At 37.6% G+C, this 9172-nt stretch overlaps 1 pseudogene; it reads left to right on the forward strand.

The window, feature by feature from the left end:
• Nucleotides 1-3680: 3680 nt before the first annotated feature.
• On the forward strand, nucleotides 3681-5783 carry LOC137659965 (uncharacterized; annotated as a pseudogene).
• Nucleotides 5784-9172: the final 3389 nt, after the last annotated feature.

The raw sequence follows: 9172 nt of genomic DNA on the forward strand, positions 1-9172 counted from the left end.
ATTAATGAATGTCATAATGTAGGAATGTTACCAGCATCTGGTCTTATGTCAACAGGCAGCGTAGCACTAGCAATAGTCATGATGATGGCGATTTACGCCCACATACGGAGCCTTTAACCCGGTACTTCCTAGATTTTCAACCAGATATTTAATGATAATTAATGTAATGTATGTCAGCTTTGTCAAATAAACAACAACAAAATTCTCATAACATATAATTATATCCCTCTTATAAGTGTTTAGTTACCTTGATGTAATCCTTGAGAGCAGTGATAATTGCTTCACATTTTTCCTACACTATTCCACTGATTGTAGACTTTCCCATTACGCTGGAATAACACAGCCAGGAAAATGATTCTCCTGTTGCTAAAAAGCGGAGAGTAATGGACAGTCTTTCATTAGCTGAGATGCTCTCCCTCATAACAGTGTCTTGTTTAGTTATATATGGCCTTACCATCCCCAAAAGTTTATTGTAGGCCTTTTCATCTATCCGGAAATAACTTTGAAAATCATCCATATCGGGTGTCTTGATTTCATTCAAAAGGTTTATATGCGTAAAAATATTACGCTTACCAATCCAATCTTTGACCCACATTCTACGTTTGAGTCTTTTCTTTAGCCAAAGAGCCATAATTAGTGCAATGCATACTTTTTTTTTCTAATGTCACTTGAGAGCCAAGGGGACAACCATTCAATGCTGGTACATTGAATTACTGACGGTTCCCTCAATATTCAATGATGGAAATGTGTTCGGTGTACTGACATTAGTTCACACCAATTAATATTGTCAGTATTTTTACTGACACTGCATGATTGTCTGTGAAGCCCTTTTATAGATGAAACAAAAGATACCAAGACTAGTGCCCAGCTTTTTTCATGGTACGACGGAATTATGCTCTATATTTCTTGTATATGATAAAAGTTTCCTCAGTATGGCGTCTGCGCAATCGATTTAAAGACCTATTTTTGGCTCTGTGCAGGGCTGTTAGTTCTGAAGAGCACCAGGGGAATAGTCATCATTTGAATAACCTTGTTTTTTTGGGGAATTGAATTGACCCCTGCTGTATGAAGGGTCCATCCAGTAAGTCTAGGTATCATCAATATTTTCAAATTGTTCTGCATTCCCCTCAATTTTGCTTAGCACAAGAAATCTATCTCAGTCCTCCTTGTCAAGATTCCACTGTGGCGATCTCAGTAAAAGTGAACCATTGTTGGTGTTTATGATGATTGGTACATGATCACTAGTATGCCAATCATCTAATGTCCTCCAATCGAAATCGAGAAGGCAATTAAAGCTTTCGATTGATAGGTCAATGCACAAGGTACCTGTCTGGACATGAAAATGTGTGGACTCTCCTGTGTTAAGGAGTCCAACACCCTCATTTTCCACTATTGATGATATAATACTTGCCCTTGTGTTAGCTTAAACATCGCCCCATAAAGGATATCTACCACTGAAATCTCCCAGTAAAAGAAAAGGTTGAGGGAGTAGTTGAATCACCTCTTACTTAATCATCATACAAATTACTATCATTTGGAGGTAGGTACAGAGAGCATATTATATATTCTTTTCCTACATATATCTGTACAACCCCGGCCCGAAGGGGTGTACAAATAGACAAAGCTATTTTGTGCACATCTCTACGAATTTACATGAGACTTCCACCATGCCTCCCTGGTTGTTGATTATATGGTGTTTTATACCTAACACACTCTTGAGAACAAGGAGTTATAGCATCAAGCTTGCTCTCTTGTAGGCTTACAATTATGGGGGAATGCTCATGAATAGGAGCTTAAGTTCTTGATATATGGCCCTTAAACGCTCACAATTCCATTGCAAAATGGAGGAGACACTAAAGACTATTTCTGGAAAGGCATCTTGGATGAGGTCTTCCCATTGGCAATTTTTAATCTAACATTATTTCCAGTAGGTTTCTTTGGAGGTGGTCTTGATACTGCATATTGGGTTTTACATTTGTCTTTTTCTTTGTGTTCTTTTGATTTATTTGTTGTGGCAGATGATGGGTTTTACGTTTGTCTTTTTCTTTGTGTCCCTTTGATCTATTTGTTGTGGCATATGGTGGACCTCAACTTGAATTTCTAATTTCTTTAAGTTATCTTCCTGTTGATCAGAAACATCAACAGCAAAACTTAAAATTTACTTGATGTCACAACGTTAATGTTTCTAACGGAAGGGGGTGAGAGAGATGGAGGTCTCTCCCTTTTACGATTAATACATGCTGAGCTTCTAAGTTTTTGTCCCTTCCCCACTACTGGTGCATCAGCTAAATTGGTTTTAAGTGGAGCCTCCACAAAATCAGGCAAGGATATAGCCTGAGAGTCGTCTGAACTATTTCCTGTAATGAGGTACGAAGGTTGTACAGAGATGGGCAATGCACCCGTGTTAATACAATGTGGTAAAGCCTCAAGAGGTAATAAGCATACCTCGTCATTCGGCATTTTATCGGATGGTATATTTCTTTTCTTAGACCTATTGGCAGTACTAGGTGGGTTTGGTCTCAATGTCTTTGCATGGTTATTTGATTAATGTAATAATCTTTTGGCATGTCCCACACTTATATGTTCTAAACTGGATTTTTTTGGGGGCAGCTTCTTAAAACATATACAGCTCGAAGCTCCTGTCGGTGAATTTATGAGGAAAAAAAAAATTATTTCTGAAAGTTTCCGAGGAAATAATGAAAATTACAAGGTAGAGCATGTACAATATTACAGTATTGAGGAAAAAAAAAAAGTTATAATTTAAACACCCAACCTCAAGTGCACATTCTCAATGGTATGATTTGGAGCAGATTACACATTTATTACTATTTTTGCAAACTTTACACGGGTGTCCAAATATAAAACATTTAAAACTTTGCATTGGCTTCGGCTTGACTGATTGTACTTTAATCATTTTGTTTTTAATAATAATATGGAAATGTACATTTAGAATCAAAAGTCCAAGGACACTCAGGGGAAATATTTCGTCAGATGTCTGTAGTGTCCCAATGACAAAACAGATAAATGGTTTCTATTCTTACTACGTAGAAACGGGCAAAGCTGTCTTCAACCTCACAAAATAAATACAACTTACAAATCTAGTTACCATATTTCTTAATGTGGTATCATTTGACGTCTCGACTATCTACTATAAAACACAGAACATACATCTGTGTGCATTATATATATATATATATATATATAACACCTATGTGTGCTCTCTCTCTCTCTCTCTCTCTCTCTCTATATATATATATATATACTGTATATATATATAACACGTGTGCATTACATATATATATATAGATATATATATATATATATATATAACACATATGTGTGCATTATATATATATACTGTATGTATATGTGTGTGTATATATATATATATATATATAATATATATATATATAATATATATATATATATATATATAACATGTGTGCATTATATATATATATATATATATAATATATATATATATATATATAACATGTGTGCATTATATATATATATATATATATACATACACATATATATATATATATATATATACATATATATATATATATATATATCATATCATCATCATCATTTATATATCATCATTTATATTTTTAAAGCTGCTATAGGATAATAGAAACTCACTTCTATTTTAGAGTATTTCATCGCTCTTAACCATGGCCAACATGCAGCGATGTCCGCGTGGGTGCAAAGGAGTCATCGAACTACAACTCTTCCCTATCTTCAACCAAGAGCATATTGAAACGAAACTGAGGATAAGTTTGAATAGGTAAGTAATAAATCAAAGTTGTATTCCGTAGTTACAGATGAACCAGTCACTATGTTTCACAGCTACCTATGATAATAAAAGAGAACATTATTTTGATTGTTGCCTGGTAAAAAAAAATCTCAACATGATAGTTACGAACATGTTATCTTATCCAATTTCCTTTCCCCAAAAGACCCTACGATCGCGTTGCAGAGGTCATGGGAATGACCACAAATGCAGTGCGATTGCTGGTTCAGCGAAACACACGTTCTCGGCCAGATTCACCATGCGGGACAGCCACTCCCCCTGTGACACCGCCACACTCACCGCCACCCCCGGCCACACCACCCGTTTTTGACAGTTTCACTGTTGGTGCCATTTGCCGCCATGTACATGCCAAGTTTGCAGCAAAGGAAACCTTTCCTATTGGCACCCTGTCTGAAAGTTTGAAGACAGCAAGTATTATTCCAGGGGAAACCTCAAAAATGACGATGTGGCGAGTGCTTCACAACATGGGATTCCGCTACAGGATTTCACAGAGGAAAATGTATCTAAGGTAGGAGTCGCTAGATGTTGTGTGTCGCCGTGTTGGGGCTCTCCGAGCACTCCAGCGACAACGAAAGGAGGGAAGACAAGTAGTATACGTGGATGAGACATGGTACACACTCGAATGCAGCACAACAGGGAGTGGGTAGACACATCCCAGCCTGCTACTAGTGCCACCTACAGCCGTCAGGTGCCACCTGGAAAAGGGGAGCGATTTGTGGTAGTAGCAAGAGGCACAGAACACGGTTTTGTAAATTATTCATTTCTGTGCTTCCCTGCAAAAAACAAAACCGGTGACTACCACGGGGAAATGAAAAGCACCCTATTCTTCCGCTGGCTTACGTTGCAACTTCTACCGGCCTTGGATGAACCATCGGTTTTGGTGTTGGACAACACTCCCTACCACAGCTAGTTGACGGAGGAAAGTCGCTGCCCCACCACCGCCACCAAGAAAGCAGAGTTGGTGAATTGGCTGGCGGGCCGCAGAATCCCCTTCCCGCACCAAGCCACACGCCTCGAGCTTCTTCAACTCTGCAGGATGAACCGACCAGAACCAAGGTACACAGTTGACAATGTCATCCGTGAATGCGGACATGAAGTCGTCCAATTACCACCTGCACATCCCGAGCTTAACGCCATCGAACAGGTGTGGGGCACCATGAAGCGTAAGACAAGTAGTATACGTGGATGAGACATGGTTCACCACTCGAAGGCAGCACAACAGGGAGTGGGTAGACACATCCCAGCCTGCTACTAGTGCCACCTACAGCCGTCAGGTGCCACCTGGAAAAGGGGAGCGATTTGTGGTAGTAGCAGGAGGCACAGAACACGGTTTTGTAAATTATTCATTTCTGTGCTTCCCTGCAAAACAAAACCGGTGACTACCACGGGGAAATGAACAGCACCCTATTCCTCCGCTGGCTTACGTTGCAACTTCTACCGGCCTTGGATGAACCATCGGTTTTGGTGTTGGACAACACGCCCTACCACAGCCAGTTGACGGAGGAAAGTCGCTGCCCCCACCACCGCCACCAAGAAAGCAGAGTTGGTGAATTGGCTGGCGGGCCGCAGAATCCCCTTCCTCGAGCTTCTTCAACTCTGCAGGAAGAACCGACCAGAACCAAGGTACACAGTTGACAATGTCATCCGTGAATGCGGACATGAAGTCGTCCGACTACCACCTGCACATCCCGAGCTTAACGCCATCGAACAGGTGTGGGGCACCATGAAGCGGTATGTGCGCTCCACCTTGCAGTGATTTACCCAGGCAGATCTACAAGTGAAGCTACAAGAAGCCAAGCTGTGCGCAACAAGGGAGGTGTGGGCAGGAGCAGTGCGACGAGCCAGAGCCTTCGAGGACGAGTATTGGTCCTCTGACAACATACGAGAAGGTGTTGATCCCGTCTGCATCAACCTCGACAGTGATTAGGAAGATATCCTGTTTGTCGAGAGTGATGAATATTAAAAGCAAAATATGTGGTCAGTTATTCATAGTATTAAACCAGCCATCATATACTCGTTGTCTATTTATGTCTGAATTGACTTTTTAACATATGGCAGCCTTTTCCTAACATTAGAATAAATTATTCATATATTTACCACTTCAATTTCGTTCTAAGTTTTTACTCTGCATTGGATTCCCACTTCAGTTCCACCCTTTTCCTTTCCATCTCTTACACGATTTCCTATAAATGACCAAGCGTCAGCTACATACTTCATCCCATCATACGTTCAACGTAACCTATGGGTATTAGGGTCGCACACTCGTATAACTTTCAATGGTTGAATAATTGTCAAACAAACCTTATAAGACAGAGAGAGAGAGAGAGAGAGAGAGAGAGAGAGAGAGTGTGGGCCTTCATAGGCGTTATTTTGAATATGACGAGAGTAAGAAAACCTAGAACAATTATATATATTCGGTTTGCACATCTCTCTCTCTCTCTCTCTCTCTCTCTCTCTCTCTCTCTCTCTCTCTCTCCTCATAGGAGAGAGAGGAATAGGCTTCATTTTGGTTATTTTGAATATGACCACAGTAAGAAAACTTACAAAAATTATATAATTTCATTTGAATCTCTCTCTCTCTCTCTCTCTCTCTCTCTCTCTCTCTCTCTCTCTCGGAGAGAGAAGAGAGAGTCTCAATAGGCGTTATTTTGTAAATGACCACAATAAGCAAACCTATAAAAATTATATAAATTCAGTTGCACCGTTGTCTTAATATTACTGAACATTGCTCTCTCTCTCTCTCTCTCTCTCTCTCTCTCTCTCTCTCTCTCTCTCTGACTTTTTAGGCCACAGCCAGTTGATGTCGAAACAGTTATTCTAATAGTTGGGGACCCTAATGACACGGGAGCCTATGGATCTGATTTGATATCCCTCCGTTTCATTCAAGACCCTTCACAGATAATGTAGAGAATTACAGACCAATATTACTTTTGCCCATCATATCTAAAATTCTAGAAAAGATTGTGTCAATTCAACTCATAAAATATCTCGAGGAAAATGATTTACTTTCTCACACTCAATATGTATTTAGGTCTCATCTCTCTACTGAAACTGCGTTATTGAAAGTTACAGAAACTATTTACAGAAATATCGACGACAGAAAGATATCTTTACTTATTCTATTGGATCTTTTTAAAGCTTTCGATAGCGTTAGCCACAATATTTTACTTCATAAATGTAAACAAATTAAAAATTGACCCTTTCTGGTTTAAAAGCTATCTAGAAAATCGTTACCAGTCAGTAAGATTAGGCGATGTTATATCCTCCCCTAAACCAGTAGAATTCGGAGTTCCACAGGGATCTATCTTGGGGCCAATACTTTTCCTAATTTATATAATCTATATGGCTACTGCTGTGGGAGACTTATCTTGGTTCAATTCGCAAATGACAGTCAATTTCTAATGACTGGAACTATAAATGAACTAAATAACTTGATAGTAAAAGCAGAAAGAATATTTGAAATGGCGAGATGTTATTTTCAAATTAATGGATTAAATATTAATGAGTCTAAAACTAAATGTATATTCATTGGCTCTAGGCAGTTCATATCCCAAATTCCTGAAGACACAAAAATAAATTTCAATGGATTTGCAATTGAGAAAAGCATTAAAGTAAAATATCTTGGGGTATATTTTGACCAATATATCCTATTTGACGGTAATATAGATGAAGTAAATGGTACTTTAATATACTTAAATAGAATTAAGGACCGATTTGATAGTGAAATGCGGGGAATGGTCGTTCACTCTCTTGCCGTGAGCATTCTTGACTACTGTTTAAAAATCTGGGGCTCGACAACTAAGCAGCAGCTGCAGCGGATACAGAGGCTTCAAAACTTTGCAGCAAAAGTAATAGATTGGAAAGCCAAGAAGTATGATCATGCAACTTCAATTTTAAATAACTTGCAATGGCTGACAATCAAACAGAAGATTGATTTTGATTTGTGTCATGATCTTTAACATTTTACATAATCTAATTCCACCATGGCTTTTTAATCTAATAAGAGTTGGAGTTAGACGTAACAAACTAGATTTAATGATGACCTTTTTGTTTAAAGAACCAACACTGATCTAGGAGGCAGAGCATTTGTCGTGCAGGGTCCATCAGTGTGGAAAGAACTGCCAAACCAACTAAAAGCATTAACTAATATTAACTCTTTTAAACTGAATTTGAAAAAGTATCTATTGTCCAAATAATATTTATAATAATAATTTATATATATTTTAATTGAGCTCTTTTACACTTTTACTCCATTTTAGCAGACTATTTATGAGTTTTAGATTCTATTTTAAGATAAATGTTCATAACTCTAGTTTTATAAGTAACTATTTCATAAGCAATTTTGAAATCAAAATGTTATAATCATACTAAAGATAATTTTAATATTATAAAGAAATGCTGTAACTTTTATAGCAAAATTTTATCAAGTACTAAAAAAAGATTCAAATTTTATATGCAAAATTTTCAATGTTTTAATTACTTTTATGATGGACCTATATAAGTCACATATTCTTTATTGTTCTTAAAGTTTTATAAAATAAATCTGTTTTTATACTTTATAATGATGTAAATTTTTATGAAGGCATATGTAAATATCTAATTTTAAAATGTAAACTACAATGTAATTTGTATTTATTGTAATAGCCAATGTAAATATTGGAATAAAGCTTATTATTATTATTATTATTATTATTACACTCTCTCTCTCTCTCTCTCTCTCTCTCTCTCTCTCTCTCTCTCTCTCCTTGTAAGGCAAAGAGTCTTCAAAGGCGTTATTTTTTATATGACCACAGTGAGAAAACCTACAAAAATTACATAAATTCGGTTGCAATGTTGTCTTAATGTTACTGAACATTGCCCTCATTAATTTCATAAATGATAGCACTGCCTACTCCTACGAACCACCCTCTCTCTCTCTCTCTCTCTCTCTCTCTCTCTCTCTCGTAGAACAGAGTCGAGTCTTCATAGGCGTTATTTTGTATATGACCACACTAAGAAAACCTACAAAAATTATATAAATTCGGTTGAACCAATGTCTTTATGTTACTGAACATTGCCTTCATTAATTTCATAAATGATAGTACTGCCTATTCCTGCGAACCACTTTCTCTCTCTCTCTCTCTCTCTCTCTCTCTCTCTCTCTCTCTCTCTCTCTCCTTGTAGGACAGAGAGAGAGAGAGAGAGAGAGAGAGAGAGAGAGAGAGAAAGTCTTCATAGGCGTTATTTTGTATATGACCACAGTAAGAAAACCTACAAAAATTATATAAATTCGGTTGCACCGTTGTCTTTATGTTACTGAACATTGCCCTCATTAATTCCATAAATGATAGTACTGCCTACTCTAACGAACGA

Source organism: Palaemon carinicauda, chromosome 20, assembly GCF_036898095.1.
Source record: "Palaemon carinicauda isolate YSFRI2023 chromosome 20, ASM3689809v2, whole genome shotgun sequence".
NCBI classification, from domain to species: domain Eukaryota; kingdom Metazoa; phylum Arthropoda; class Malacostraca; order Decapoda; family Palaemonidae; genus Palaemon; species Palaemon carinicauda.